The 27570-nt window shown below is 35.9% G+C and overlaps 1 protein-coding gene across 3 annotated transcripts in view; it reads left to right on the forward strand.

Moving 5' to 3' along the window:
• The window catches only part of FHIT (fragile histidine triad diadenosine triphosphatase), a 614337-nt gene that overhangs the window by 53864 nt on the left and 532903 nt on the right, over nt 1-27570 (forward strand). The window lies entirely within an intron of this gene.

Raw genomic sequence — 27570 nt, forward strand, 5'->3', positions numbered from 1 at the left:
TCTTGGTTGTTCCGCCCCCACCCCCCAAAAGGGGCAGACCACCTTTCGGTATGTAGTTTATTTGAAGAAGTGTTAATAAATTAAAATGTATGGCAGGGTATTTGGTGGATAGATTTTCTAAAGCTGTATGGCATCTAAACCAAGATATTGTTCAGTGCAAAATTATATGCATTTTAGTTTCTCTTACGTGACCATTATACTGTCTGAGAGTTACTTCCATGTATTGATTTGGGACATATGCCAGTCTCTAATTGTTTCTTACAAATAGCAATTGTTCAGAGTGCTGACTCCATTCTAGTAATTCTTACCCTTCAGACTGCGCTGTCCTTTGCCATATTCTGACAGTCTCCCTGAGCAGTTGGAGGGGCTGTCTGCTTGATTAGTCCCAGTCTTTTTCCTACCAAATTCTGTCTTGTGTACTTCAAGCATTTTGAAACAACTTTTCTGTTGCTAGCAGGTATATTTTTTTACATCTTAGGCTGTGTAAGCATGTTGTGGATATGAGTTAAGTATTTTAAAACTCTTAAATATCTATACCAAGTGGAAGCATTCTATATGTCACTTTACACCTGAATCCTCTTGTGTACTGTTTTCTTTTTGCAGTCTAGCAGTCCCTCACTCTTTTGGACATATTTATGCTGTTCTTTTACCTGGAGGAGTTTTCAGTTATGTTTTATGCTGGTTACTTGTTTTCTCATCACTTTGCCCTCAGCACCCCAAAATAAGGTACTACTTTTCCCCCAATCCCTAAATTTTCTTCTGCCACTGCTCACACTTTTCTGTTTTTGTTCCACTTTCATACCGTTATTTGCAAATTGTTAATTTAAATGTGCATTAGTTAGGAGAAAGTCTTATTTCATAAATCTCTCTTTATGCTACATATATATATACACACATATATATTACTGTAGTTTGTTAGAAGAACACATTTAGATGACTTGTACAATTCTGCTTTATGTTATGCACATAGTCTGGGCTGTGGGTTGCTTCCCTCACACTACCTGTGTAGATATTGATATAGGTGTCTTGGTCCAGTAGATTTTGATATTGTGTTTGGCTTGTTTAGTGAGTCAAGAGCCTCCTTGTTCAGCCAGATTTTTCAGCCATTGCCTTGAGAATAGACACATAACTCTAAAATAGAACTTTTGCACTTATTGATGCCAGACACTGTTTAAATTGTACTTTCCTCTCTGTTTACTGCCACAGGTGGGACTTGGAACTAATCTACATTCCAAGTTTAAATTGGAAAACTCTGTTCAGTGTGAAAGGGGAATAAGTGAAAGTTTCTCAGGGAGACTTAAACTGTACCACTGAAAGTTAAACAAAAGTTTCTCTCAGTTTGGCTTGTCCATTAGCACTACTGGTAATTAAAGGGGTTAGGGTTTTGATTGTTCTGTTGTTTTGGCAGGGTTCTTTTTTGTTTTGTCATATTCCACCCCCACCCCCCTTAAGATAAAACCTTTCCAAAGAGCTTTTAACTCAACTGCAGAAAAATTTCTTCTTTGGTTAAGTCTAACCTAGATTCTAGAATACATTTCTTTAATCAAGTGTGACAGACAGCTGTTTTAAACTGAAGATTATTTCTAGTCTTTAAAGTAGCCATGGAGTTGCAAATATCACAGTAGTGCTGAAGAATAAAGGAAAGATTGGGGTGATAGTAGTGGATTTAAGTTCAGCATCTACAAGCTCAGGTCCTGGCTCTTGCTCCTTACTGACTTCCTGCTTGGCACAAATCATTTTGGTTTTGTCCAGTATTTTGAGGATTTTTTTTCATAAATCTCAGTGGCTTTCAAAGTCAAAGGAACTTAGATGTAGAAGTTAGTTTGAAAAATCTTACCTTTCGTTCTTCACTCCAATTTAGAGATGGATGATGATAACTCCTTTTCTTTATTTCCTTTTTTTAAATTTACATTATCTTCACTGGACATGGGAACTGCACTCCTGCACATGGGCAATGACCATCCCAGCAGGACTGGGACAGTTTGAAAGTTCCAGAACTCTTAAAAGGCTATATGGGATTCATTCATGGAGATATGGACTATGGTATGTTAAAAATTCCTTGAAATCTTAAAAACAGCAAATGAAAGACATTTGATTTTTTTTTTAAAAGCACATTTGTATACATGTATAATAAGTTGTTATTGTGTCAGCAGATTTCTTAGAGGTATGCTGAATATTAGCGTGGTTGAAAAAAAACCCAAAAGGACTTAAAAGTTTGATACATTTGCATGAAAAATGTCCTGGTGATTGTCATCTCTGCATGAAAATTTCAATGAGCAGGATTTTGTTTTAGCTCTTCTCTAGAAAATTAAAACAACAAAATACAAACCAGCAACAAGAACTAAACTTGTCTGGTTGAAAAAAGTATAATAGTTTTTGTAAGTATTTGGTTGCCTTAAATGTCTTGTCAAGGACCTAGCCAGAATTGGATTTCAGTCTAAGTTAATGGCAGCACTGATAATAAGAACTTTCAGCAAGGAGCAATAGTAATAAGCCTGATTCCTTGGCATATCAAGAATTCCTGGAAGTACTGTGTTTCTCTGAGACATAGTGACTCCTACAGTCATACAAAAATGTATTTGGTGTCCTCAGAAGACTAATGGGTTCAAATCAAAATAATCCTGTATGATGCATAAAAAACCCTGCAGACTTGAAATAGCCAGTTGGTTGCGCCAGCTGGAATGGTACAACTTTCAGCCGTGTACCTACCCGTCAGCCTGTGCTGTTCTGTTTAAAAAGATGTCTTCCCAGCTGCTTTATTTTTAAGGCAAAATAGATATGCACTTTGCTTGTTGACAACTATAAAATCACTTTAATTTATTTTTCAATGTAAAAGCTATTAAAATTAGATAAGGGTTGTAAGGTTTTTAATAATGGGTAAAGAGATTTAAAACATCAAGGCTTTTAGCAACAGAACAAGTAGAGGTCTTATTTATGATGATGCACAACAGCTTTGTTTGTCTTACATTGGCTGTTTCTTGGGAAAGCTATAGATTAGGGTATGTCTGCTGTCTAGATTATGTGTGTGCAAAAATTAGTAGTACTGCTGGATAATGCTACAACCTCTTGCTAAAAAGCCTGAAAACTTATTAGAGGATTTTAATAACATGGAAAACTATCTCTTGGCACCAGATAGTAAGTTTATTGTAGTAATTTCAGGAAATGTATTATTGGTAGAATTATTAGAAAACATGCATTCAGTCAATCTAGCTCAAAGCTGTAAAATGCTATAGATGTCGCCAAAAAAATGAAGGTTAGGAAGGTTTTCTTTTGTGGGGATGAATAGCAAAAAATCCTGCTGGAATACTGTGTGTGTAGATTCCTTAACTGTTATATACAATGAACAGTTAAATAAGTTGCAGTGGCTATGCAGCTTTGCTGTCTGATTTATAGTGCATTTAATTTAATTCACTAAAGGTGACCTTTTTGTATTTCACTACAGAGACTCAAGCTTTTCTGGCTCTGATTACTGAGGCTTATGTTGGAAATTCCCATGGTAAAAGGGACATGACTATTGTACCCACGTCATTATATGACCAGACTTTTGAGCATTTATTTACCTGACTTGACACTGTTTTGATTTCCTCATCAGAGTTGCTCACTTCTAGGGGCTTGAATAAAAACTTAGCTCAGCCACATTTTTACCCACTGTGTGAAGCTACCTTAAATAACAGCTGCTGCATCAGCACAGTGCAAAAATCTTTTGGACTGTTGATGAGGACACAGGATAGTGAGTTGATGCTGTGCCACTGCTGTTTCTTTGGATCTCTGACTCTGATCTACAGAGGAATTACTTTGTGATATACATACATACTCATAGCTTTGAATATATAACGTGAAACCTATTCTCTTGGGAGAAACAGAGGAATGATGACTTGCAAGTGTCAATTTTTTGGAGTGCATTCAGTGGGTAGATTTAGGAACAAACTGACCCTTTAGATCATTCTCAAAGTGCTGCAAGTTAGTCCTTTTAGCAGGGGAGTGTGCAGTGTTAAGGCTGTATCTGTGCCTTTTGCTTTTTTTTTTGAGTGGTGTGGTGGTAGTAGTAGTTGTTGTTGCCAGTCAGGTGTCTTGAGGAAGACCTGGAAAAACTGATCCCTCCAGAAGATTTCCTAAGGGTTGGAAATTAAATAATTACTTAGACAAAGAGGGCAAGGCTTCTTTCTTTTGTCTTTGCCCATCTCTCATACTTCAGGATGTAAGAAAGAGAATCAAGACAGATGAGCCTTTGACTTGGACAGACCATCTCCTGTCTAGCTCTAGGTTTTCTTTGTCCTTCCTTGAAGTCACAGGTCTTAAGTCAGTCTTATTGGAAAGATTTATTCAGTAAAACTGAGTTACTTTTCCTCAATACTAAGTTCCTAAAGTAAATCTAGGCAGTTACTGTCAAATACTACTACCTCTTTTTTTGTTTCTACATAAGTTGTCATAGAATAGCACTAATTTTGTTCTGTGTTGAGCTCAAATTTAGTATTAGAATTCAATCAAATTGACATTTTTCAGTTTCCCAATAGAAGTTTGACTCTCATTTGATGTTTAGACACGAGTTCAATCTGTGTCTTTGCATATTAATAAGTATTCTAGAAAGGAATCTGATTTTCACAGCAATAAATTTTAACGACTTCTGTTTGTACAGCATTAGAAAACATCTGGTGTTATCAAAACTCACAGACAAGATGAACTTGCTGGAGAGAAGACTGTCCTTTTCTGCTCATAATGGCCTCAACTGTTTATTTTACCCTTAAATAAAAACACTGTTTTGTGTATGTGATAATATTAAGACCCCTGCATTATTAGATTTTGGTATTACATAAAATTAGAGGAGCTTCTTTTGCTTACACAATGATTGGTGATGGTTTTTTGGTTTGTGGCAAATAGACATCTCCAAGTGAAAAAGTGCTGTGTAAAACCTGTTTCTTTTAATATGTGGGGAGCTCTTCTAATGTATTTTTATAGCTGTTAGACTGAAATGCGTCTTGCAAAAAATATCAGAGAAGCATAACAGTTAACTGCATAGAGTTTTTTTTGGAAATGCCATAGATAAAATTTTGGAAAGTTACTGCGCATGTTTGCACCCATGCAGTCCACCTGTTGATCTCTGTCACCTGTGCTAATTAGGTTTGTACCTCTCTGATTTTTTAAAATATGTACTAATATTTAAAGAAGCAGCGAATAGGAAACATCTGATTCTGAAGACTCTTTATCATGTGTGCCTGATTCTCAGTCTAGAGTGTAACTGTCTGTCTCACCTTTGAAGAATGAGGATTATAGTGCAAATTCAGATGAGAAGCAGGATGGTTGTAAATAGGGTTTAATCTCCTTCAAATCCACCTGAAATAGAAATGACTGCAAGGAATGGAAGTGACCCTAGGGGACAGAAGTAAAAGATAAACAATGTAGAGCTATACACCTCTGCATAATGGCACTCCTCACAGTAGTTCTTTCAAACAATGGTTACAGCTTTTCAGAGTAGCATCGTCTTCACCAGAATAAAAGAGATCTTGGGCTTTTTCTCTCAGGATGTTGCTCTTCAGCTTCCACAAGTAGTGAGCTAGGTTTGGAGCGGTGGTGCTCTGAAGCTGGTGCACTGTCCCCTTGCTCCAGTGGTTAGCTAACAACCTGGCCTTGCAAGTTTTCCGTCAGAAGATGATGATACAAGTCAGCTAGTTCTTTGGCTCTAGCCTCTTTCTAGTAAAATACACATGCCTCACTAGCTGTGAGTGCAATAGCTTCAGTAAAGGAAATCCTTGGTTGCTATTTCCAGACCTGCCTCCCTAGGTTCACGGTGTTGTTTCTGCTCTCTTGGGTTTAAGCTCATAATTGCTTTTTGGCCTTTTAAAGTTGTGGGTTTTGTTGTTGTTGGATAGGGTTTTTTTTGTGGTTTGTGGGAGGGTTTTGTTTGACACCCCACCCCCACCCCCCCACCCCCCTTCTGAAGCATCGACAAAGCTGCAGTGGGGTGTTAAATCAATGAAATGCCCCAGGCTTTACAAAAACACTTCTACCACTTAAAACTTTATTATTTTACAAGAGTAACTTCTAGCATTGGCCTTTTAGGAGTGATCCAGTGACCGGTAAGCAGCTTCTGCTGTTTCAGCTACAAGTGTATTAAGGAGCTTAAGTGCTTATACCATTTAGGCAAAGAAAGTTGGCTTAGTAAATTAATATAAAAATAATCAAGTAAACATCAGCAAATCACACGAGCTACTTTCAGAGCCTGGCTAGTAACATTTTGGGCTGTACAGTAACTTTTTATGCTGTACTTCTGCAGAATAGAAACAAACCAGGTGCTGTCTTCGGAAGTGAATGTGCTCAGGACTGTCGAAGCAATTGGTCTATTTTTGGAAGAAGCATCAGTACCTTTTGCAGAGATACATGGTGAAACAGAGCAAAATGGTAATTTTCAGAAGAAAATCCAAATGGTAATTTACATAATTTATGTATTTTAAAATTTATAATAATAAGAAAGTATTCCATAGTACTTTCTTTTTGCAGAGATGAAGATCTAAAATTTTATTACGGATACAGCTAATGTTAAAAGAATTTTGTTCAAGGAAGTCTTCATGTTTTTTATTGAGCACTTAGACTGACATATCTTGCCTATTGTTACTGTTAAATTAAATTTCATTTTGACAGCTGACCACCATGTCACTCTTTCAGGGACTATTTTGTTCTTAGAGTGAATGTGACATAAGGAAAATGGTTTATCTATGAATATTATTCCTTGTAGAATTTTTGTTCTTACAAATACGCTTTAACAGGCTTCAAGATTCTAGGGAAGACTGCTTTTTTCATTCTCTTGACATTTTTTTCACTGTGAAAGTTGTGAAGTGTTGAAAGCATAGATTTTCCTTGATTAATGTAGCCTTTGAGATTCTCAGCTTCTTGGCAGCATGTCCCTAAAGGTTCTTTTATTTTTTAATTTCTCCGCTCCCCCCCCCCCACCCACCCCCCAAGATACAGAGGAGTAAACAGGTATATACTTCCCAGGGAAAAGAGATGCTTGAAAACAACAAGGAAAACTAGTCTTATCCCTAGATTTAAAAATAAAGTTGCTCCTCTCTGTTCCCCCACCGCTATTCCCCTTCACTCACACATTTTAATGGACTGTTTCCTTGTTAATAGAAAAAATGAATTAAAATACCCATATATCAGGGAAGCAGGATGACTGTTGTCTGTGTAGGGCATTGTCATAGAAGAAGTTTCTTGAAAGAGGAAGAAAAGTGGAGATGTACTGGTGCTGAACAGTTGAATAAAAATAATATGTTTACTGACTATGAGGTATTTTTTAATTTTATAGCTATAAGGAATACCAGATCTGTGAAGACAATGAAACATAATTACAGAAACTTGATTTAGTGTAGCAACAGTTGAGTCTCCATTTATGTGCTCTTGATTCTGACTTGTCTGTAGACCTTTGCATTTAGAGTGGTTTTAAAAGATGAACCAAACTTCACTGACTTAAAACCGTGCCTTTTTGCTTTAAATTAGGAAGCAAACGCCTTTTTGCATGTTCTTTTTGCATGCCGAATAACATGCATATTATCAAGTAAAATGATGAAGACAGTGTGCATGGTCTGTTTTTAACTCGCTTTAGTTTGTGAAAGATGCTTCAAGTTCTAGTTTGCACTTTATGGGTTTGACTGTAGGAATGCCTAGTGTTAAGCCAATGAGTATATACTAAAATACTTTCAAGCAAAATGTGCGATGTTTGATCTGCTTGTTTGAAAATATGCAGTAGTATTTAGTTTGAGAGCTGTAGGTGTGAAGTGTTTCATGTCAGGTGATTTGTGAGTAATGCTGATGAGGAAGCGAGAGCATTTGGCAAAGTATTTCTTAAGCCCCTCTAGTGAACTGCTAATAAAAATAATTCTTAGCTATTGTTGCAGGATTAATTCAGCTTGTTAGATACCATATATCATTGCTGTGTTGAAACGAGCTGATGTGGTTTCTGTTGCACTGATAGTGATATGTTTAGTAAACGTGACTAAGAATTTAATTGTATAGGGCACTGAATTTAATTAGCCAATAAATTTGTCCTGATAGTGTCCTCCATCGTAAGTATTTAGATGGTTTTTATATATCTGATCTGTGTTCAGAGTTTCCTCCCAAATTCCTTGTCCCTGAAAGATAAAGTGTTCTAACATATTTTTTATGCAGAATTAATCTTGCTTCAAGATTTCTTTGGTAGTTAGATGGTTAGGAAATGTTTGAGCTTAGGCCTGAATTTAGACCTTCCTTGTGGAGGCCATTGCTGCATACAGACTTGCAGAGAGCAGCAAACGTTATCAGTACCAAAGCAGGTATAACATCTATTTTCTTGAGTCTCTTTTTCAAAGCACTTGGCTGTGTATGAAGAGAAGCATTCAGATTAGCGGCTTTAGATAAGTGTGTGATATTTGGGTGAGGATCTCAGCTGCAGAGAGCTGAAGCTAATTGCTGGGGGTGTTTGTTAACCAGGTTTGATTAAGAACTCATTCCTCTTCAGTACTGCCCAATTCACACAAAGGTAGATGGCACGTGGATGAGCAGCAGATTGCCCCACAGATCTCTTTCTTTGGACATACTTTTCTGGCATTTGTTGCTCCTTGGGCAAGAGAGGCAGAATGCTGGAGCAGGGTGGGTTTCTGATGGCTGGCTGATGTTGCATGGATGCTCATTTTCAATACCTGGAGAGCGTACGATGGCAGGTTTTTAAGCTGACTTGGCCCTTCTTTCTTACGGTTTGCTGTCCTCTGCTACTGGGTAGGCAGTGAGCCTGACAGGGAGAGAAACCTGTGCTGCAATCCCAGCAGGGCTTTTGTGGGAACAAATGCAGTCCTGCAGAGCCCAGCAGCAGTGTGGGTGGCAGTCTATTGTAGGGCTGAACTGAAAGATAAAGTTTAAAGGAGGAAGCTGTACTTTCTTATGATACTGTTCAGGCTATGTGTAGAATGCAATTATCACTGTTTTGATCTTTCAGATGACTTAGTTCTATGCTTTTAAAACCTTTTGTCAGTCAGGTATATTTATGCTTGGTTTTGATTTGCTTTATTACTGTCAGTGTAGGCTAAATGATGACCATTACTTTTACTATTAGAATCAGCAGTGCAACTGCAGAGAAAAAAGCCACAGCCATCGAGTAGACATTAAAGAAATGTTTCTTGGTTTGATGTTCAACTTGTTATGCCTTTTTTCTCATTGGGTCAAAATCTTCCTTTGTTCTTCTGAACATTTTAGGAATTAGTCTACGTAGAAATGACACTTGCAACTGAACATGGGGGTACCTGACTGCAGCTGTCCCTGGAGTAGAACCCACCAATGACATGAATAAATGAGGAGGCTTTTCATATCTGTGAGGAGCTTATGAAGCAGTTTGCACTCTCTGGCAATTGTTGCTTAATTGGTTGAGATTTAAAGAACCTTAAGACAACATTTATTTGTAACTTTTATACCCCAGGTTTTTTTTTCATACTTCTTACCTGAGAGCATTCTAGGATTAATACACTGACGTTCTGAAATATAAATAGATGTGTAAGAAAATCACTCTTAGGCAAGAGCTTTTTATATATATGTGTGTATATATATATAAAATATATATATGCAGAGGGGTGTGTATATATATAAAAAAGAGGGAACTAGGTTTATTTAAGAAAATCTATATCACTTGAGGTTTTGGAAGGGAGCAGTTTGGGGCTTGAGTCTAACTGAAGTCTAAAATTCGGAAGCTATTATTTATCATATTCATAACTGCCAGTCTTTTAAAACAGAGTTCTCTTATAACAGATTATATTTTTTTAGAAATAGATTTTTTGAGAAGTATATATTTTTTAGAAATAGATCCCCCACCCTTCAGTATGTAATCCTTTAATGTAAACCTTTATCTGTATTCGTTTTTATAGATAAGCTGTATATTCCCCCCCCCCCCTTTTTTTAGTAGCTAGGATGATGTCATTGTGCTAGAGCATGCCTTTCCTCCCCACCCTCCCCCCTTGTTGGAGGCAGAGATTTGTTTTGTCTGCAGGTATCCTCAAGTGATTCTATTTCCTCTCTACAGAGCCTTATGTACTCCACATAAGTACTTTGCCTCTACAGGCAAAGACCCTCCTTGGGGACAGGACAGTTTGTGTGGTCTGTGTGCAGAAATGTGTGCTTAATTTGCCTCAAGATGTACAATAGAAATTCCCCAACACTTTCCTGTGTTAAGGTTCCATCACACACAAGTGCTTCTAAGTGTAAGAGATTGTAAAAGGGGGGAAAAGAATTGTATCAGAGCCCCTGTACACTGGTAGATGAATATTAAAAGTAATAGGCATTAGAGTATGTTTAGTATGTTTTCTACTTGTGTCTCGAGTTACTAAAGCTCTTGATAAGTAAGGTTTTTTCCAAACTGTTCTAGGAAATAAAAAAGTATTTTAAGAGCTCTTACGTAAAATATCAGCTGTGAAATAATGAGGTCTGAATAACTCTGTTTCACAAGCTGCATTTCTCAAGGTTTCTAGAAGATTGTTATGGCTGATGGATAGGTTCTCTCTTAGCAGAGGACGTGATAAACCCTCCTCTCTTGGTCCCATTTCAGTGTTGGTTAATAAGAACACAACTAATTCATCCTCTTTCTACAGATTTCCAATAATCTGTTATTAATGTTTGTATTCAAGTAAATGTAACTAAAGCTGACAGATGTAAAACCTGTTGCATCCACATCCCAATGATGCAGTGAGGTGTAAAAAAAAATGGCTCGGAACTGTAAAGTATAGCCTTTCGTGAAACCTAATGACAGTGTCTAACTTTTTGATGAAAACACATTATTGTGAATGTCAGTGCACAGAGAATTGTTTAGACAGACTGCTATGATTGCTAAAGAAATATCAAAAGCAATAAAATATAGATCAACAATCTTCCATTGTTTTTTTTTTATAATTTAAATATGTTATCACTTGTATCATTTCATACAGAGAATCACATTCAGTATGACAGGCGATTCATTAAAAAGAAGTAATGGTAAAAAGGTTTGCTTTCAGTATCTTAAAGACTTAATACAGATGCTGGCATGTATTTTGTCTCTAAAACCCAATATTATGGCAATTTGAAATGGAAGAAACTTTGAATTAGTTAAACTATTCTTTTTTTTTGTGGGTGGAGTTTGAGGCTCCAATTAACTTCCATTAGTAATTAAATATCCATTTCTGAACAGAATTGATTTGGACAGTAATCATACTTAGCAGAAACACTTTATTAAAGGGAGTGTCTGGTTGTGTGTATTTTGCTTCTGCAAATTAAGCAAACCAAAGGAGGCTGCTTTCTCTTCATCACCAATAAAAAAAAAAAGTTTGCATTTATGCATACTGATTATTTCTTCAGGATTTTTTCTCAATTCCATTTAAGATATGTTAAAGTGCTGTTTATCTAATAAATTACAATACTTTACAGTGTAATTATATTTTTAGAAAGGAGAAGGTTTATTCCTTTAAAAATAATAGGTCACTGTACATGAGTTAGTAAAACTCTTTGAGCTCCATTGAAGTGGAAAACAAATTGCAGATCTTTGATCTCATTCATTTAAGTTGTAACTTTACTAGCAAATCTCCGTTAAGAGGTTAGTAGGGTGGAGTCATGCAAGCTGCACTACTTAAGGTCTGTACAACGGAAGGAAGTGTTGTACGATCTTGTTTGCACGTATTCTGTCTAATCAATGACTCTTTCCTGAAGCCTTGAATAGAAGGTTTGCAGAAATGTCTGTTACAAAGGGCGTTTAGAGATAAGAACATCTCTGGATGAGTTCAGTAATGTTGGCTTTTTTTGGGTAACTTTTAGTCCCCCATTATCTGCTGCTTTGTCAAGAGGCACTTGTCCTATTATTGATGTCAGTGTCTCTCCTTGGTTAAACAGTGGTATTCTCACTCAAAAAGAGAAAGCAGAACTCTGGGATCAAACTGACTGTTCAGAATACAACAGACTTGTTCTAAATATAATTATATGAGAAATAGGGAATGTTTACAACCTGTTTGCAAAATCTTGACAATCTTGACAAATTCTAGTAAGTCTTTCCTGTCTTAGCTCCATCCAGTACCCCCTGTCTTTTCTGAATGAGTTAGGTTATCAGTAAAGCAAATGAAATGACTACATTATTAATTGGTCTGTTCTGCTGTAGAAAATGAAATGCTGCTTTAAATAATAAGCAAAAAATACTATAGGATACCAATTTTAACATATTGTTGTTGTTATTTTTAAAAAAGCATTTAACACTTCCATTCAGTGATAAGTTTATGGTGGGACAGGAGAAAAAATAAAAAGAAGTTTGAGCCAATCAAATTCTATTTTCTCTTAAGAGTTTAACATAGTGTAACTGTGGATTGTCTTTTTGTGACACAGTGTTGATTAGAGTGTAGTTGATTTAAGTTTTCACTGTGTTGCATCTGTGGAGAGACAGAGATGGCTGAAAAGAATATGAAGAATCTATTATTTTATTAGTTCTTTTTTTCAGTGAAAGTGCTAGGTAGGCTCTTTGGCTGCCTGAACATAGATGCAGAAAACAAAAAGAGGTAGTGCAAGAAAAAGAATTTGTGTATGGGATTTCATCTAGTGAAATACAAAAAAACTCTGCATCCACTTCCCTGCTCTTGCAAAACCAAAACCAAATTCATGAGAGGTAAATAACAGTAAAATCTTAAAAATTTAGGTTTTAGATGAGATTTTACATTGGTTATGTTTTGTGCTGCCAACAAACGATGATTTTTTTTTTGTATATTCAACTTTTATAACTGAGTCGTGCACAGTACTTTGTTCTGTCATTTTGAATTTGTGTTAGTCTTCAGTTCAGTGAGCCCTTTCTAATGTTAACAAATGTGACTCAGTATTGTGAAATACTATGAGAGTATTAAATTTGAGGTGGTGGTTTTATTGTCAAATTTCACTTATGACAGGAAGCATCACTCTCATATACAGAACTGTTGGTTTGTGTTACTACTTTTACGATAAGCATAATTAATGAAACACATTAAGTCCAATCCATCTGAATGCTGCTGGTCCAGTCATCTTTTGTTCTTGCTCCCTTCTCCCTCCTTTCCTCCTCCTCCTTGCTTTATCTGGATAGCTCATTTTTGTTCCAATCAGTTTTGCATTGCAACAAGGTCAAACTTCTTATTCTTGCTTTTAAGACTGAACTGTGTATGTTCATAGATAGTCTCTGTCTACATTGATAATCCCAGTTTTTTTCCCATGTTCTCCAAAGCCTACTTTCCTTACAGAGTCTGGGAAAGAGTTCTGAAGTTAAGTCAAATACAAATTTGTATTTGTATTTTTTGTTAGAAAAGTGGTCACAAAGAAATGCTTTAAAAAATACAAGTTCTGAGTTTGGCAAAAATAGTCTGCCAACAGAAATAGGATATGTATTTTTTTTTTTTCTTTCTTCCAGATGAACAGGGTCTACAGAATAAAGGGTAACAGGGGAAGAGGAAGGCTGAGGCCACCAGATCACTGTGCTCTCCCAGTTAAAAAAGCAGTGACCTCTAATTCTTCCTGGCTTGGATAAACAGTAATCACTCTCTCCTTTTTAGCACCTGCTTCACTTCTAATTTATATTGAGTGGGGGCTACATATTAAGTACATGAAGATTAATACTGAAACAGAGACTAGGGACGTGGTAGACTTTATCTGATGACTGTATTGGCCTACCTATTTAAATGCTGGTACTTGTTATGTATTATTTCAGTATTAAAGCTATGTTTAAATAAAAAGTAAGTACTTGTCTCTAAACCTATTACATGGACAAATTCAGCTAAACTACAGAATACTACAACATACTTTTCTGTATTCCATTTCTTTAATAGCTCCAGAGAACTTCCCCATGCGTCTTAAAATCTGTTACTGGATTGCTAAAATGTAGTATTCTTAAATTCTATATTTGTGTGGAAATTCAAATTTGAGAGAAATATTCACTTTCAGTTTGTGTGTGACCACAAGTTTATATGCAGATATTGTGCACTCAGATCTGGTTGTGATGATTCCCATCCCTTATATCATCTGACTTTTGCTTTTGTGAAGTTCTACATTTAGTTATAAAGTGGAATCCTGCACAGTACTGAACACAGCACCCAGCTGTCTCAAAAGCAGGGATTATTAGAAAATGAAACCTCCATCAATACTTCTCTGTTTCCTCTGTGAATATTTTAATGCCTGCATCCTATTTTTTAGGTTTTGTGTATCAGTATGACCCTTAATATCCAAAAGACTTTGTTTATGTTCAAAACCATGGTTATTGACACCTTCTGCGGGCTGTCAGCTGGTAGCAGAAGGTTCTTCATAAATACAACCCCTTTTTTTTTTTTTTCTGTTATTTTAAAAAACCCTTTCTCACATTTTATATTTGTATTTAAAACCCCCCAAAATCACAACAAGAAACTCTGTCTCCTGGTGATAAGGTCAGAAATGACTGCTATCACACAAAGAGCTTGAATATTGTTGAAGGGAGCCAGAAAAAGAGCTTGCATAATGAGAGAACAGATTATGCCTTTAAAGGGTCAGTGAAGGAGACTTGCTTATTTTTTCAGGATCAGAGAAAAGGTTTTAAAAGATAGATGTGGTGGAAGAGTAGGCAGCCAGGTGAAGGGAAGCTGTAGAAAATGTAAGAGGGATAACTCTGTTAAGGAGTTCAGATGTTAAGGAATGTGGAGGAAGTTCTAGGCTAAAGTTATGTATTGGAAGCTACAGAAAAGATGCATTTGATGTAGAAGGTACGGTAAAACAGAGTGCGGGGATGATGATATGCCATTTCTAACAAGTAGCTTGCACTTGTGTTTATCATTGCACCTGTAATCATTGAAAAATCAAAACTTTAAGGACAAAATGTTCAGAAATAACCTTTTGTATAGCTAATAGTATGTCTTGTCGGTGAGCTGCCACATATATGCTAAGCTTACTATTCCCAGTGTGACTTCCATTAATGGAAAGAGGAGGAATGGCTTTCATGAAAACTGTCATCTTTTCAAGGATGTATTGTTTTTCTCATTGACAAATGTGGCCTTTGGCATTCACAAGTTGCACTTTTCATAAACACAGTTCATTGGCACAGTTAAATGTTCTGATGTTTGTAAGAAGTAAGATGGTATCAGGCAAACTAACTTCAAGAATTACTTGAATTCAGGATACTGTAGACTTTCTGTAACAAAAAAACATCATCAGACTTTTTTACTTTTAATGGAAATGTTTCAGTTTGGAAGCCTAAATTGTATTTTATATGTTAACATTATTTTCTGCTTTCTTCTACATGAGCTTCCTGCTTAAATTGTGATTAGAATGTTAGTTCAAAGATACAATTCATAATGAAGGCTGCTCAGCATAGTAGATAGGAGGCTAAAATGCAGCTCCTTGGCCCCAATTCAGCAAAATTTTGCTTTTAAGCTGCAGTAACTGGTATTTTAAACAGACTATTACACAGAAGTACTTAGACTATAGCAGATTAATTATAAATAGATTATTATAGCTTTCTGAAAATCTATTAATTTAATATGATATTGTTGTAGATAATTCCAGAGGAATATATTATAAGCCTGTGTTTTGTTCTGTAATAATACCCAAGCAGTAGCATCTACTATTGTGGCTATTATTCACTGGCAGGTAAAGTCATTCGACTTCAAGGGTTGTGCATTTATTGTGCTTAAGAATCTGTGTTTATGGGGGTCTGCAAGCAAATTCTGTCTTTTAAGTGAATATTGGGAAAATAAGCATTCCCCAGAAATGCTAGATATCTGTCATTGTAGACTTGAGATGTGCGTGTTGGAAATAACATTTTACATTTTTGGAGTAATGCAGAAAGGGCAGTGGGAAATAGGGAGCTCCCTACTGTGTGTTGTGTTTGTAGATTTATTCTTTTCTGTGACTGTGGGTGAGAGAAGCAGGAGATATCCATAGGGATATTTTAGAAACTGTATTTTTAATTAAAAATGGATATGTTTCTTACTTGATTCAGTGTGGTGTTTTTGAATCCTGTTAGAATATTTAAGATGAGATGTAAAACATTACCTTGTAAATAGCCATTCTGTAGTCCAGGGAGAGATTGTCCTTGAGGAGCTGGCTGCATAAAATAGGGGACACTGTTTTTAGGATGGAGCTCCAGTAGGGCAGAGAACATTTTTTTTTTTTGGGGTGGGGTCTCAGGATTAATTAAAAAAAAATACATTTTCTGTGCATATGTTTAACAGCTGAGAAGAATCAAACACTTCATGTGTTGTGGCAGGAGTGATGATGCTAAAGAGTTTGTATTTGATAACCTCTGAGAATTATGGAAGAGAAGGCACAGTCAGGTCTGTCCTAGGAAAAGGATTGCAAAACAACGAAAAAGGATATGAGTGGTCAAAACCAGCTGGAGACTAGGGAAGACACACAGAACAGGAAAGAGCAAAGACTGGAGGAAATTAGAGCTGTGGATTGGTAGAGGTGAATGAACAGTACTGCTGTAGAACAGGGTATGTTTGCTTAGACTACAATGATTAGCAGTTGTGTGACTGGTGGCAGAGTTTACTCTTGTCTGTTTTAGAAACTAAAGGCAAACTCCATTCTGAAACAGCAGTATTAAGTAATACAATTTTGTAGTTAAAATGGATTCACAATTTCTTCATCAAACTTTCATACTAATATACAATCATAGTCAAACAGTAAGTTAGGTATATTGCTTTCTGCAATGTGAAATAACTGTTATGAAATAAATTACCATTTTTGGTTTTAGTATTTGTTGCCTTGTGAAGTAAAGAAAGCATGCACTATGATTAAATGTGAGAGGGCATATTACTGGATTTATTTAGATGATCATCTGTAATACTATTGAATTAAATTTGGTGTTGGAATACTGGTTTAGGTCTCACTGTAGGATTGCAATTTATCCTTTTTATCTGATGGAAGTTAAAGTTTTGGTGATGGTCAATGTTGACCTGCAAGCCCTTGGCTAAAGTTTGTGCTTGTTTGTTACTTTTATGTTTTAGGAATCTTGCAGTCTTTTTCTTCTAGTTTTCATCTTGTTAATTACAGTGGTGTCATAGTTTTCATGAACTTGTATCAAATGAAATTGTATTCCTGATTTTTTGCAAAGGTCTTTATTTTAAATACTTTTTCTTCTACTCATGTTCCATTTGCATTACAAACACAAACAGGCTGCTCACTGTTAGAAAGCTATCAGAGAAAGAAAATGGCTGCAATGACTTTAGCCTGTGTGATGCTCATGAATTTAATGTTCTTTAGCTGTCACTGTTCATTTTAGTTTTTGATTACTTTGTATATTGTCATCGTTATAAGGTAGTGCATAATAACTTAATGTCACCTGCAAGAATAGATTTACAGGAGTTAGTTTGTGCTTATTTTATCATATAGGAAGTTGCAAGTAACATACAAAATAAAAAAGCATAAACAAATAGTCTTGAGTTTCCATAACTTTGGTAGTTTAGTTGAAATAAAATGGGTTACAGTAAAAACACAATTCTCCGCACACACACCCCACCCCAAAAAAACCCCAACAAAAACCCCCAACCACCACCACAACAAAACCCCCACAAAACCAACCACAAACTCCACCTGTTCAGTTGTATTATTGTATTTTATATCCAAATATATACATTTTTGGCATTAGTACATGAGGTGTTGGATTTCAGTTTAGCAGAAAATAGCACTGACCAACCCCTCCTGTCATCTTTCCATAGGTACAATTCATAACGTTTGTTATGAAAGGAAGGAATCTGACAAATGAACAATAACAGCCAGCAGTATGAGTATATTTCAAATTACTGTATTGAAATTACTTAAATTACCATATATTTTAGATAGGGAATAGTTGCCTAGTTTCTTTTATTGTACTTAAAATCTTTGTGCCTTCTCAAAATCTCCAGTGGTTTCTGAAAATCTAATTTACAACAGTTTTTAAATGACATTCTTAAATCCTCAACTTTTATGGACACCAGTAAGACTTTAATGGCTATTGACTATTGAAAGTGTATGTGAATTCAATATTAAATCTTCTGTTTTAGAAGGACATTTATGGAGTGAAAAGAATACTCTGACTCCTTCCCTCCCTATAATTAATAATTTTGTCATGTGCCTTCTCTGTGCCTCTTCAGTAACCATGACTCACCTTAATACCAGTGTTTGACATTAGAAGCCTCTCCAGAGAGGAAGAAAATCATTCAGAAATGAGCTGGATAAAGGTTATGAAACCAACACTTAAAATTCTAGTCCTGCACATTTTCCTTTACCCCTAATTAAATGCCAAGAACAGCAATGTTGAATTTTCAGTATATTCATATGCTGAATATACCTTTATCAGAGGAAAAGTGCCTACAGGGAACTGAAACTTTATTCCCAGCAGTCACATCCTCTTGCTTATATATTTGGAACGTGGTTTTTCAAAAATGGAAAGAAATCTTGGAGACTGAGTGTCCTGGAACTACATGTTGAAGTACATATGTAATATTATTCTTTTCTTACCCTTTCTTGTATGAGTCAGGTTTTTAGCTTAAGTTGTCTTATTGACTTCAGTGGTACTATTTGTATAAGTAAAGGCAAACGGCATGAGTAAAGTTTGTAAAGTTCGGTCAATACTGCATATATGCATCACTGCTTACAAACTTCTCATTTGTCATCTCCCCGAAAGCTCCAGGACTAACCTGAATATCAATCTGAATGATACGTGGAACAGTGTATTAATTTTCTAAATTATAGAGACCTTTGAATTGTGGGGGGAAAAAACCTTTGCACCCCAACATTCTGTCTTGTCTTAAGCTCTTCTGTTTCTAAAACTTCTACAAACTATGTAGACTGGGAAAAAATACTTTTTAATCAACAGAATGTAACGTGCTTAAGTTACATTCTCTTTACAGGTAGGAGACACTAGCATCTGCAAAGCAGTGATAATTTGCAGTGTTATCATTCTGACTCGCAGAGCATGACCCTGATGAGGTCAGGTCCCTTCAATTAGCAAGATGACGGTGTTAAATCCCATGCTGTTATGCTCTTGTTGCCAGGGTCTAATACTGTTTTACAGAATATTACATAGGTTGGCCATTAAAGTCTAATTCCTTCAATAAAAATTTAACACAAAGTTCTTTTCCTAATTTATAAAACTATCTAGGTCTTTTTCTAACATTTTTTTCTCAACCTTGTGTGTGTCAAATTAATACTTCATAAAAGTATAAAAGGTCTCTGGATCTTTGGTCTCTTGTGTTGGCTTTTTGGTGAACTTTGAATAATAGTTTTTTAAATGATTTTACTCTCATGAGTGGTAAACAGGTAATTCAGCTTAACTGAGTACAGGTGCTATTTTTGATATTTAGTGCTTACTGGAAAATTTCCAAATTTTAGCATCTCTAAAAGCTTTAGAATCCCCAAAGTGCTATAAAACTCTGCTGGTACCTGTCCAGGATAACTAATGTTTGGTTTTTTTCTCCTTTCCTGTGAGAAATCCAGGCTACCCTGTAACAACAGAAGACTGGTCAGTTAAATGAAGATCACTGTACGCTGCTGCTTTTGTTGACCATTTCACTCTGTAGTACTGCAGTGATGATGATGATGATGATGAAGAGGGGAGCAGGTGGGGGTGGAGTATTCCTTATTGATGTCTGAGCAGTGGTGATGATTCTACAGCAAGTAGAAGTGTCTGCCAATGAGCAATTTGTTCTCTAGGAGCCACATAAAATCTCTGAATGTATGTTTTACTTCAAAAAAAAGATATTTTTTCTGTAAAAATCTCTGCTTTCTTCTAATGGTGTATTTTAAATTAAAAAATGGCACAACAATACAGCAAGCCTACATAATCACAAAATAAACTATACCTGCTTCTGTGGAGACACATATCTATAGCAAGGGCTGTGGCTACCAAGGATTTATAGTCGTGTTCCTGCTATGCTTTTTTTGTGATCTTTGTCCTTGCATTTCACTCAAGTTTCTTGATGTCATTCCTCTGCTGCCACCCTTTCTTCACATCTCTATGCCCTAGAGTTTGCTGGGTGGTCTGCTGTGATTCCCACATCATCATTGTCTCTGGTTTTATTTTTATTTTTGTCTGCCTGTCTTTGTTGGTCCCTGAACATCAAGACCTTCTGACAGTCTGTTGTTAATTCATTGTTGCTCTAAAAGGAAAAGAAGTGTCAGGAAGAAAGGTTCTGCTCTGAATGGTGGAGTGTCTCTAAGAAAGTGGTATGCTATTTTGAAAAGAGGAATTAAACCAGTTAAAAATAAGAGCTGTCGCACTGAATCTACACCTAATGGACCATTACTACAGTGATGATATTGGTGCTTCTGTCTCATAAGGCATGGAAGAAGAAAGCACACTGACCAAAAAAGATCTTCCTGAATATCTCTATGGTAGAATTTGGATGGAATCAAAATAGTTAGCACTGTATGCAAAGGAAGAAGAAATATTCAGATCATATGCTAAGTTCTTTATCACTGGGTTTTTAGTAAATTCTTTTCGCCCATTAAGTCAGAGGAAGCAGGAAGGAAATTGTTAGGATTTTACACTTTTGTGAAAGGCCAGAATTTTCACATTTCATTTCATGTAGCTGAATCCTGTTCTGTTCATTAGCAAGCTCTTCATCCAGAACAAGAAAAACATATGCATTTTAGGAGTAGAATTAGGTAATACTGTCTGAAGAAGTTTTGTAGGATACCAGGTGCTACAAATGTGTGTATCTCCCATCATGTAGAAGAGCTGCTGTTGTATGATTCTCTTCTTATAGATCAAGTGCAGATATTATAACAACTTTTTTAGTAAATGGAGTATGACAGAGGAATGCACTGTGCGTCACAGGGCAAGTAAAAGATACAGCAAGCATAGGAGGAAATGGTTTCTATACATGTACTTCCTCTGTACAACTTTCATTTTTGAGTTTATTAATGATAAAATTCCTGTATTTGTTGAGATCAATGACAGTCACATACATAAAATGGAACCAAAGTTAGCCTTCTAAGTAAAGTTTGTCTTTCTGTGAAGGGCCCTTGAGTATCTCTTCTACAGGCTCAACGTATCTCTCTTACGTCCTGAAAATTGCATCAGTTTTTAGGATCCCTTATCTGTCCTAATATTACTTCTCATATCTCATTTCCTCTTGAGATGCTAATGCTGTCTCTGACGCCAGCTTCTGTCCTGTACTTGCTTAATGCTATTTCTTTAGCCTAACCAATTATTCAGTTCAGAAGTTATCAGAAGAAAAGGATGTCAGAATTGTTAGGAGTAAATCTATTTACTTGCAAGGCTACAGAATCTGTTTTCCTTAATGCACTAGGAATTGAAGAGACAACTTTGATTTGCACTTAGCTCCAAGCTACCCTTTGTAGTCACCTCCGAACCTGAAAACCCTGTCATTTAACTGCTCTCAGGATGCTGCTTTCTGCATTTATTCCCATGATGTTCTTGGCTTTTGCACTAATTCATAAGTACATGCTTTTGTTTCTTCGACATAGAAAGTTGAACATGGCTCCATGAACAGTAGGTGTACTCAGATCTACTGACATTCTCAAGAAATTGTCTGTATGTTAGTGGTATAACTTCTCTGAACTCCTGAGGTGTTCACAAGTGTGAGTTAGGAGTGGTAACCTACGTTACTCCATACAAACAAGTATGTTAGTCCTTCTTTGGTCCTATGTGTCAGTTCAGCTCTGATGTCCACTAGTTTTAGTGAAAGTTAAATTATTATATAGAATTAAATTTACTGGTAACCATCTCTTGTGCTTTTGGTCATGCTGCCCTTTGCACTTAGTAGTGACGCCCCTTAAATGCATTTATAGCTACTGAATTATGTATGGGAACTTGACCATATCTTTTTAACTGTGATATCTCAAAGATTTTAACAGTTAGGTAGGCTTCAGGTTTTCTAATGCTAGTGCATGTCTGCAGCAATGATGTTATTTCATAGTTTCCATTAAACTTCTCATCTGCCTTTTGCAGTCTCTTGAGTGAGCTGTCCTGCTTTGACCCATGTTTATAGAGTATTTATTCCCTGATAAGGTTTATGATACTAAAAATAATAACATGGCACCCCAAAGGCAAATTTTAGTCAAAATAAGAATTTCCTAAATTGATAGAACATCTAATAGGAAGACTCTTTTCAAGAAACACAAAAAGCCATGATAGAAGAAAACCTTGAGAATTATGAAAATCTGGGAAATCTGTTGGTTGTTTTTGTTTTTTTTTTCCATAGGCATGGTTTGTAAAATAACAATTTCAGCTTATTTCTCAGTTCCTGCAATTCAGATAGTATTTGACAATAATAAATTGAAATAGCAAGGATGAAATCACACTCACCTAAATAGATAAGTCAGAACAAGAGGCAGTTATTGTAAAATTATGCTGTATGTAAAATATACATGCTTTTTTCTTTGCATGTACACAGAACCAGTGCTATTTTTTGTCTCCTTCATGGTTTGGTTTTCAATTAAATGCCTATTAAAACAGGTAGATAAACTGGGCAGAAACAAATATCCGGGCTCATGTCTTTACTTGGTTTCCCAGTTATAACATCTATGAATACAAAACCCAAAATTTTGGGGTTTTAGCCAAGTATACAGATTTTTTTGTTTTAAAGGTTTCTCTGTTACTCGATTTTGTGAATACATCCGCATTTTTTAGTTTTTATAAGCATATTGTAATCCTAATTTGTAAATTAAATCACCCTGTTTCTTTTGAAACACCTTGCCCAAGTGTAGTTATGATGTTCTGCCCCTTGTGTCATTATTGTTAAGTGCAGTGGGAGTGGTGCAGCATTACTGCCGCTCTTTGTCTCTTAAAATTAATGTCATTTGCTTAAAAATCAACTCTACTGGTACATGAGAAAGGAGGATATCTGTCCTAAAACTTATTAATGCTGATTTTAGATATTCTTATTTGAATATGTGTTTCTTTTCATATTGTTTTACTTTTTGGTCAAATGATGAGAAAAGAGCTATACTGCAGTGTCATTGCTATTGATACCTTAGGAGTGTTTATACTCAGTTAAAATCTGAAAAATCAAGAAATAACTCTTCACCGGCTAATTGAAATACATTTTTAATGTAAAATTTGAGAAAGGCTTTGATTCTGCAACTAGTGCTCATATTAATGTATATGTGTATCTGTGTTGCGTTCCAAATTTCTTTCTGATTTTGCCTTCAAAATTAGTAGCATGTCTCCTTATATTTCTCTTTTTCCTACTGGATATTTTTTGGCTTACCAGGTGTTTAATTGCAAATTAAGCCTCTTTGGCATGCAATAAAGTAGAATTCTTTTTATTATTAAATCTTACCCTTTGATAATGTAGAAAGACCGACAACAAACACTGTGATTATAAGACATCTATAAAGCAATCTTTTAGCAAGATGAGTGAGAGGTGAAATAATGAAGCGTGAGAATGTGGAACAATTTTCAAACCCACTTAATTTCATTAAGTAGGTACAAGAAGGAGGAGGACGACAAGGGGTGGCATTTTATGCAGAATAAATATGAGAGAACTTTTTCATAAATCTTAACAAAACATGGATGATCAGGTGCCGTGTATGCTTAAAGATAAGGAAAAACCCTATAGCGTTTCTCTTTTAAGCTCATGTAAGTGATTTTGAAGAAGTTGGGGGAGAAGTCAAAGGGGAAAATGCTGAAATTAGCCTTGGGAGGATGGGGGGAATAATGATGAAAACACCCTGTACTAATTGATGGTGTACGTGGTGGGGAGGGTGGGAACCCTGCCACTGAGGCATTAATGAATTGTGGAACTAACTTGACAGAAAATAGTGTGTATGTTCCCCATCCCCCTGCCTTTTTAGGCTGTATTTGAGGCAGTTTTGTGCAACTCGACTGGCTTTTAGGCAGCCCTTTCTCCAGCAGAATTTTATAACACGATGGATTTTAACAGTCTTTCACAGGGTTATATGGTGAAAATCAGGCTGTGTCCAAGGGTGTGTGTAGAGCTACTGTGGAGTAACTGATATGCAGTGGTAACGGTACCACAATTTCTTTGTTTCTTAATTCCTCTTCAAATTACTGGTCATGTGAGTAATGCTGCTGATTTAATTTGCAGTCTTGCACAAGTAGACTGACTAGCCTGGCAATAGTTTAAATTTCTCAGACATAAAAGGTAGTAACAGTACTTCTTCCCTGAAAATCTGACATGCAAGTTTCTGCAGGATTCCCTTCCACTACAGCTGAATAGCCAGTGGATTTTATGGCTTGGTGATGACACAAAAATGAATGAATTTGAGAAGTTGGTATAGGTCAAATCAATTTTTTTTCTCCTCTTTCCTCCAAACTTCCCTTCCCTCTGTGATCCTAAATAGCAGAATGAAGAAAAGAACAGAGTATTGCATTTGATTAAAACTCACAAAGGTTATTCTGTTTGTGGGAGATAATCTTTTATGATGTTCTACTTATACAGACCATGATATCCTTATTTTAGTGATTCTAAGATGTCTGGATACTTAACATTTGCCTTTCAGTATTGTCTTTTAGATTATTTGTGTAATGACAGCTGAATTCCTCACTGTTGCTTGTATGGCTTATCTAATTTTTGTGCACGCACATAATTGTATTTTTATCCCTGTTAGTGTTTCTATTTGTGTTTCCTATTTTTTTTTTTTTTTGAAGATAAGTTGGGAACATGCAGTTATCAATTTTTATTGAAGAGTCCACACTACTGCTGCTATCTTAGAATCTGTTGATATGTAGTGAAATTAATAGAGTAGATTTAATGAGGTGAATTAGAGGGTGTATTAATTGAGAGAAAGAAGCATTCTGATGCATGATAGATGCTAATGCAGGTGTTACCAGTACAGTTTTTGCCCAAATGATTCCTGTCTTGACAAGCCTGGTGGATGCGTTGTTATTTGAATATTGAGAGTACGAACTGGCAGTCTGTAGGGTCATTGATATCTCAGCTGGCCAGGGGATTGCAGCCTTTCATTTTCTAATGCTGGTTTATATAAGCTTCTGTAACTTATTTATGACCTGGTTGGTTGTAGGTTTGACTGTTTTAGCCTATCCTATCCTCTGTTTTAGGGAGAGAAGGGAGGAAAGTTACTTCTAACAGACAGTCAAAGCATAAATAGTGTCATGGCCCACTGGGAACCCCTGGTTCTCAAGCCTCAGTAAGGGCTTTCAGTTCCTTTTGCAAGACAGTCTTGATTCTTAGTCTGGAATTTAGTTATTTGAGAGTGTGACTTTTATATCAAATCTCTATGAGATGAGATTAATTGAGAAGCATGCACAGCTTGAACTTCAGTCAAAAACCTGCATATGTAGAATTTACTCCTTTTCATAATCACCTGCAGAGCCATAATTCGGAAGTGTTTTGGGGACAATTGATTTGTTTAATCCTTTTTAAAGTCATGTTTTAGTTTATAAGAAAGAATGTTGTAACACAATTGTTCTAGTAACTGCTGTACTGATACCTGCAGAAATACTGATTCCATTTCTTGTCTTAACCCCAAATTTTTCTGACTATAATTAAAGTTACAATACTCTGTGTATCTTCCACAGTAATTCAAGTGCAATTAGTTTTCATATGTGCTTTCATAATCTGGATTATGGCATACAGGAGTGAATCTGTTTTACATTTGACCAGTAAATCAATAACTAGCACTGAATCACTTCCATAATTAAAATCCTGTCCTTTAAAAAAAAGTCTTATCAATTGTGTCTATACACAATCAAAGTGTGTATTGTGCATTGAGTACTTTTCTTCCCTTCTCGTATGGTAGTAGTAATGGTAAACTGACAGATATTCTGGACGAGGCACAGAGTTTGATATAATTAATGTACAGTTGCTTTGAGCTTTTTCGCAAAGAAAACTTGGGCTACTAATGAAGTCTGTTCTCATCATGTAGAGAACATTTTAGTCCTCAAATTTTCTACTCTATCTATCTATCTATCTTTTCTCCTCTTTCTCTTTTTCCTGCACTTTCTGGCACTCTCCCTCCTCCCTCCCTTCCCTCCCCTTATTTTTTTTTTTGTAAAGCTATTATTGTTGGAAAGGTGCTGAAGTGTTCTTTATGAAGCCATTTGCAAATGCCTTTCCATGAATTTGCTAGCAGGGTATGAATAGCAGTGCAGCTGGTGGTCTTCCTACCCCCTCCAAGGCTACTGTTGCTATTTCAGTTTTAATAGTCTTAAACAACAGCATTCTATTTTCCATCTTACAGTGCAATAAACTCCAATTTTGTTATAAAGCTATAGCATTCCATTAAAACTAGTTATTGTGAATGCTTGCTTAAACCCAGTTTGGTAAAGCAGAAAATTGTTTCTAAATCAAGTAAATCTTTGCCAGCCTGTCTCATTTTATCAGTGAGCACTTGAGAGATTTAGTAGTTTCAGGAATGTTCTTCCATTACTTGTACAGATCAGTGGAGTTGCAGCAAATTGATATTTATGCTGGAGTGGGGATGTAGGTGGAGTCCTTCCTATGGTAGGCACCAGGGATGGGGGCTGGCTATGGAACAATTGGTTATAAACTCTTTCTTTCATTACAATACTAGTAGAAACAAGCTGCATTAGTATATAGTATCTCTCCTACTTCATTTAAAGTACTTCAGTCATTTTTAGAAGAGGAACTTTTAATTTCTTGTAATAAATATTTTTTGGCATTTTCTCTTACCTTTTCCTGTACTTACCTGTTGTAAGAAGTCTGGTGGTTCTTTGTACATTTGCCTGATTTATAGGAAGAGATTGTATTCATTTCTTATAGCCAGTTGGCACACAGAAATCAGAATTATTGGTTGCTTTGGGCCAATTTTTAACATGTCTTGTATAACTACTGAGTTTAGGAATAACAGTTTTAGTAGTGGGGAGACGTTCCTTTTCTATCAGAGAGATAGAACATTTTCTGTGTTTCATTTGGTAGTAGTTATTCATAATAGGAAAGATATATATGACAGACTTTTCTGCTGGAACATTAAGAAAAACTAGGAAAAGTAAATAACAAAAGCATACTTAGAAAACTTCTAACTGTAGAGAATAACTATTGATGATTATGACCAGGGCAAAATAAAAAACAACCCTCCAAAAATACAAACCTAAATTGTGGCTGTTGGTGTAACTGATTGTTACTGCAATAAAAGGAGTGGAGTGATTGCTTTTATTAGATGGACAGTCAAATAACTGTGAAAAGATGAATGAAAAAAGGAATTACTTAAAAAAAAAATAATTAGCATAATTTATGGAATATCTTCCATTAAAATTCTGTTACTACTGCAGTTTGGATTATCTCAGTTCAGTGGTATTGCTTTATATTTTCCATGTTCTTTACTGTGAAATATTCTGTAAGAATAATTGTTTTTTTTAAAAGTCCCATGTTTAATCCCGAGTAAAATCGTAGTACATTAAAAGGGAGAGAATGTTAACTCCAGGAATGCAATCTATAAAATCACATAAAAGCCAGTATAAAATGCAGTTTATGTCAATCTCTTCATCGGTAATACAGGATCTGAATACCTAAGGTTGGTTTGTACTCTGAGGTTGTATTTGTGGGATGGATATCAAGGCAACCTTTGCAGCCCTCTGCCAGGCAGCATTCTGAGGAAGAGAGCTCAGTGCTGAGAGGTGCTGGACAAATAAGTCTTACTGAAGCCTGTGTGAACAGCAGCGATTTATCA

This window comes from Falco naumanni, chromosome 4 (assembly GCF_017639655.2).
Source record: "Falco naumanni isolate bFalNau1 chromosome 4, bFalNau1.pat, whole genome shotgun sequence".
Taxonomy (NCBI): Eukaryota; Metazoa; Chordata; class Aves; order Falconiformes; family Falconidae; genus Falco; species Falco naumanni.